At 36.9% G+C, this 6,478-nt stretch overlaps 1 pseudogene; it reads left to right on the forward strand.

Moving 5' to 3' along the window:
* Positions 1–1,830: 1,830 nt before the first annotated feature.
* On the forward strand, positions 1,831–3,466 carry LOC145037723 (CBL-interacting serine/threonine-protein kinase 7 pseudogene; annotated as a pseudogene).
* The last annotated feature ends 3,012 nt before the right edge of the window (positions 3,467–6,478 follow it).

Raw genomic sequence — 6,478 nt, forward strand, 5'->3', positions numbered from 1 at the left:
CAAAATCCCAATATACAAGGCCCGTAATTGGCCTAATTTTCCAAATTGGGTCAAACTCCTTAATTGGGCCTCATCTTAAGATCCATTCCGATAATTAGCCCAAAACACATCCATTCAGGAAGTCCAGCAAGGGCCCAAGCCAAGCTGGCCAAAATCCGAAGCCCAAAATAGTTAAGCCTAACAGGCTAAGTATGCGAGGCGTACTCAGTTGTACGCTCGCCGTAAATGCCTTGACCAAAAAACGGGACGCTGATCGCCTACGCCCCGCGTACGCCTCGGTACGCCTAACGTACAACTTCATTAAGTTCTTAATATACCTCATGCAGACGTCCCACGCTAGATCTATACTTAAAAAGATGTCCCAGAACATAAAGTTTCTAACTTTATTGTTATGCATGCCCTATAAGTCCATAAACTCAAAACCCTTGTTTGTCTTAACCTATTAAGACCTTTATAGCTTGCATGAGACCACTAAATGGGACAAGATAGCATTTTTATGGTCCAAAACAGTCTAAATCTTTTGAAAGGACGGATCCTTTGGTCTTAGAGTAGCTTAACTCATCAAGACCAAGAAAAGGGACTCCTTTACTCAAAAAACTTCCATGCAAGATCTGTGGGGAAAAATAAGTAAAAGTAAAGGCTTTTTACCTTCTGGAGCTTCCTCAAGGGATGAAGATCACATATCCAAAGCTTGAATCCACACCATGGTCCTTCAAGGAGTTTCCTCTTCTTCTTCTTCTCAACCCAAAGAACTCTCTCGCACACTCAAACTCACACGCACACAAGGCTAGGGTTTGGAAAACATCTCAGAAGTATGGAGCCTGAAAGTGTTGAGAGAAATGAGATATAAGGATACTTATATGCCACCCAAACCTTAAATAATAGGGTTTCCGTCAAACGTGAGTACGCCCAACGTACACAAGTTTACGCCCAGCGTACTAGGGCACGCCAAGTACGCTCAGCGTACCCTTATGTATGCTTAGTGTACTCCTCGTGATCCCAAAGTTGTAACTTTAGCCCTTAGGCATCTCATGGCTTCACTCTTCCATCCCCAATGACTAAAAATGACATAATTAAAATCCAATGGATAAATTTGAAGTTACTTGAAAGATGCGATGTTACAATTTTCATGATCCAAAGAACTATACGCATACAATGCATACAAACAAACTCTCGGCTCTCATGCCAATCCGCATACTAACCGGTCTCTCGACTCTCGAGTTGATCCACCTAACGAAAAGTTTCGGGACGATGAGTCATCACCAACTTGAAGTTGAAGATGGCACATTTCAAAACAATGATGAATCATCGCCTCAAGAATAACAGAACTCTAGCTTGTGTTTTGTCAAGACCTATTTTTCCTTCATTTGTTCCCATTGTATGTCTACATAGTATCATTTTTCTTTCCCTTTGTGTCTATTTCTCTACTCATCGTATTTCTTTATATAGAAAACGATATGACACTTCAAATTGGCTTTGAAGACTTGCAATCATTTTTTTTCTTTAAATCGGCTTTTATGTACATATAAAATTACAAATTACATATATAGTTATCGCCTAAGTCACATTCTAAAATGGGTTGCTATGTTATGTAAAAACTAAAAAATCTTCATTGCTCTTGCTGTCATATCACCTTTCACGTTATTTAGAACTTCGTAAAATAATCAAAACAGATTTTGAAAATAAAATAATTCTGAGTAGACATAATAGACTTTTTGATAAATAAATAGTGTTAGACGGGGCAAAATCGTAATTGCATCCCTGACAAAAAAATCTGCGATTAAATTAAAGAGCCAACTGTGCTTAGTGCTTGTATCACTATAAAAAGTATCGTAAACGGCTTCCACACCAACCAAATTAAACCTTCTCTCTCAATATAATATTTTCAGGCGGCCGTTTTATCGCCGATTTGGCATGCCTCCACCACCGCCACCCACTACCACTATCAAGAGAAGCACCAGCGACGGCGGCACCATCATACTAAACAAGTACCAACTCACCCACCTCTTGGGTCGTGGCAGTTTCGCAAAAGTCTACCATGGCCGCTCTCTCAACGACAGTTCCTCCGTCGCCGTTAAGGTCATCGAGAAACCAGCCACCGCAGATCCGTCAATGGAGCCAAGGCTTGTCCGTGAAGTCGCCGCCATGCGGCGGCTGAATCATCCGAACATTCTTAAACTCCACGAAGTCTTAGCGACGAAAACCAAGATTTACTTAGTGATGGAACTCGCCACCGGCGGCGAGCTTTTCACGCAGCTGACTCTCCGCGGACGGATGAAAGAGGGAACCGCCCGTCTGTACTTTCAACAGCTCGTCTCCACCCTCCACTTTTGCCATCAAAACGGCGTCGCACACCGTGACCTCAAACCGCAGAATCTTTTACTTGACAAAAACGGAAACTTAAAAATATCTGATTTTGGACTCTCTGCGTTGCCGGAATCGAAAAAAGACGGCCTTCTACACACTGCATGTGGAACTCCGGCATTCACTGCGCCGGAGATTGTCCGGGGGAAAGGCTACGACGGCGCAAAGGCGGACGCTTGGTCGTGTGGGGTGATTTTATTTAACTTCCTCGCTGGGTATTTACCGTTTGATGACAGTAACTTATCGGAGATGTACCGGAAAATCCACCAACGTGAAATTCACTTCCCGGACTGGATTCCGAAGCATCCCCGGATCATAATTCAAAAACTTCTCGATCCAAAACCAAAATCCCGAATGAGCATCGAGAAATTAATGAGTCTTCCATGGTTCAAGAAATGTTTAAAACCTGATCCAACCCTGGAATTGTACGAAGAAAACGAATCTATTGATTTGAATTCGATGAAGTACAAGACGTCCATCAATGCGTTTGACATAATCTCGATGTCATCGGGGTTGAATTTATCGGGTATTTTTGAAGAAAAAACGACCAAGAAAGAGCAGCGGTTTACCTCCACGGCGAAGGCGGAGGAGATAGAGAAGACGGTGGCGGAAGTTGGGGAGAGATTAGGATATCGATTGAAGAAGAGTAAAGATAAAGAGAATTGCAGTAAGAGAGGTGATGTTGTTCGGTTGGTGAAAGGGAGAGCGATTGTTGTGGCGAAGGTGATGGAGGTGGTGCCGGAGTTGTTGTTGGTGGAGTTATCGGTGGTTGATGGCGGCGATGGGTTTAGTGAGGTTGAATGTGAAGCGTTGAAAGTCGGGTTTCAAGATATTATTCTTTCATGGCATAGTGATGTACAGTGAACCACCTTTTTTGTAAAAGCAAATGGTGAAAGTGATTCCTTTTTTTTTTTTTTTTTTTTTTTTTTTTTTTTTAAAGTTAATGATTATCTTCTTTTGTTACAAAAAAAATGAATAACCGATGTTAAGATCGATTAACTTTGTTGTAACTTGTAAGTATTTGTTGGTTTACCATTATGTGATTTGAAGATGTGTTATGAATAATTGAATATGGATATGATTTACTTGATGATTGATTTAATTTATTGTTAAAGATTCGCCATTTGAGATCACAAAGTTAATTGTTTTGTGGTAACTGATTTTTTATTCAAGATATTTTTAGAACTGCAGATTCTTTTATACTGGATGATATTAAAGGTAAAGGTACATAGACCAATCTAAAATATGGTGTAAAAAAGTGATTTTGGCCTTTTAGAAATTGATTCTTGATCACCCCTTTCGATTAGAAAGGATTATCTTGTCATTTATTGTAAACGAGAGAGATGACTAAATAATTAGTAACAAACTGGCCGAAAATTGACAACCATTAAAACCAAATGATAATGAAAGCATAATATACATGTACACATAAGTTTCATTGGCCAATGAGCTATTGAAAGTTGAAACCATCATGCATACAACATTGTAGATTGAAGTCAATGATAATTTGGTCCAATGGCGAACACAAAAGGAAATATGATAGGTTGTATAATCTTTTTAGGGTTGCACTCCTAGGAAAAAGAACTCATTTTTAGTTTCCATCACATATATTTCACTAAAGGGTTTTACCGATATATTTACATTAAATTTATACTTAGTAGGACTTTATGATGAATTTCCGATGACTTTGAGGGTTGTCCGTGACACCCGAAGATACCTAGTGTGCCCACCCCTGATTTAGTCTAAAGATTCATTTAAATTAAACAAAAAACCGTTATAAATACTAGTATGTTTTTATGTTATATATGTGCATGTATGTACTTATGTGACTTTCTTTTGATAGGTGGAGATCTAAAAGTTTTTACACCTTCCAATCCCATAACTTGTAAAATAACTAGAAAATCAACTACTAGCGAGTAGTAGATATGTACAAAAAAATTTGGTTTTTTTTTAACCAAAAATACATATCGGTTTTTCTGAGAGCCGATTAGTTTAAAACCGGAAAATTTTTATAAAAATCTTAAACCGTTTTTTTCCCGGATTTTTGTCAACAACTATTGTCCTGTTAGTATATTGGTATATACAGTTGTTACTTTAGGTTTTTGTTCATCCATTTCATTACATTATTTTCATATTAATAACTATATACAAGAAATTGTTTGATGGTGTATCTCATATAAAAAAAGCTAAAAGAATTATTAAAAAGACCTTTCTGACTGTGTTGACTCCCCTCGTAATTCTTTAAGTTGAAAATAACCCGTAAGGCAAAATAATGTAAAATGTTGTACGTGGTTTTTAAAAGTCTATGTTAATTTGTATGGTTTCAAATGTTGTATCTCTAGTTGTCAATCAAACTTTTAACCTATATTTTTTTTCAAGGACCATTTATATAATCTTATCTTATTTTTATCTTGTATATTTGTTGTTTTTAATTTTATACGACTTCATATTTTAATTTTCATATATTATTATTATATAAGTCAACATCAAAGTATCAAACGAAAAACTAAGGCAAAATCATATTAAAAGAACAAAATATCTTCTTTTTTAGAACAATAGCTTATCATAGACCCCTAAAAGGCTATCTTCACCAATATCTCAAACGTTCCACAAGTACAACAATATCCACACAAGAAAAACATATTTTTCTATACAAGACTGTGATTGACAATAGCACTTCATTTGCAATATTGGACCATAGATGAGCATGTTCTTTGCAAATTGGTCCGATAATATCAGAATTTTAGATCTCTTCAGTCTCCACTGTTTTAATTCCTTACGTTACATCAAACCGATGGTCTCAACCTAAGTATCAACGTTTTCACAATCATCAACTTCGATACTATGGAAGCTCGGATAATATACCAGTAACTTCTCAACAAAATCAAGCTATTTTCCTCAAGAACATTCTTATAAACATTCAACTTCAAAATAAAGTCGTGTCGAACCTTCAAATCACCATGTATTTTGTTTACCGAGCTCTATTGATATTTTTTGGCAAACTTTATCGAATTAAAGTATCCAACTATGAAGATACAGTGTCCAAAGCGCGGAGCATTGTAAGTGTAACGACCCAAAAATAAGACTCAAAAATTTTATTTTTAAATTAACAAAACAATATCCCAAAACATCATCATAAATCCCAAGTAGAATAAATGTATCAAAACATCATAAAATATCAGAGTTATTATGAAATGCAGAACAATATCATGTGTGCAATGCAATCACCCCGAACCCTTCCATTTTGCACCACAAGTACCTAAAATATAAACTAAAAACTGTAAACATGAAGCTTAACGAGTTTTCCCCAAATACCACATACCACACATATCAAACATATAATGGGTGATAGGTGCATTTTATGCACCTACTTTACATGTTTATTTCCGTCATTTCATAGCATTCTACTTTTTAATTCTTGCATTTAGTTAATTAATTGAGCAATTGCATATTTTATTAAGAATGTCTGGTACTTAACTATTTTTTATTTATTGTGTAGACATTATGGAGCATGGAAGTTGGAACATTGAGCATAGAGCTTGGAGCTTAGAGCATGGAGTTGGGAGCTTTGGAGCATGAGAGAAGATGGACCGATCATGCCATAGAAGAAAACGTGAAGACATAACTCGAGTCCTTGTTGCATTATCATCAAAGCAAAGGACTACGTTTGAAACACGGTTCGTGTCACACCGACACGGGTCATGTTTGTCCTTTCTCATCATATATTTGAGCAACATGACTCATGGTGAAGCTAGACTGAAGAAAGAGCCAACAATGAAAACTTATTGGACTTTTAGCAAAAAACATAGGTCATGCTAAAAACACATGGTTATGACACATGGCTATGCTAAAAATACATGGGCAAAAGGCATGTCCATGCTAAACACACATGGTCTCATGGAATGCACGTGAATAGTTAATTGTTGTGCTAAACTGGAGGGGATCGACAATTATCAGGGGGAGACGGTTTTGGGAACTTTTTCTAGTGATTTTGGGAGATTTTTGGGAATTCTTGAAGGCTACTAATCATTGCAAACACTTTTGATTTTCTTTTGTAAGCATTAAACATTCGCAATTCCATTTTTCTTTTTGATTGATTTGTTCTTAGCCATGT

This window comes from Lactuca saligna, chromosome 3, assembly GCF_052625555.1.
Source record: "Lactuca saligna cultivar CGN05327 chromosome 3, ASM5262555v1, whole genome shotgun sequence".
In the NCBI taxonomy this organism is placed as follows: Eukaryota; Viridiplantae; Streptophyta; class Magnoliopsida; order Asterales; family Asteraceae; genus Lactuca; species Lactuca saligna.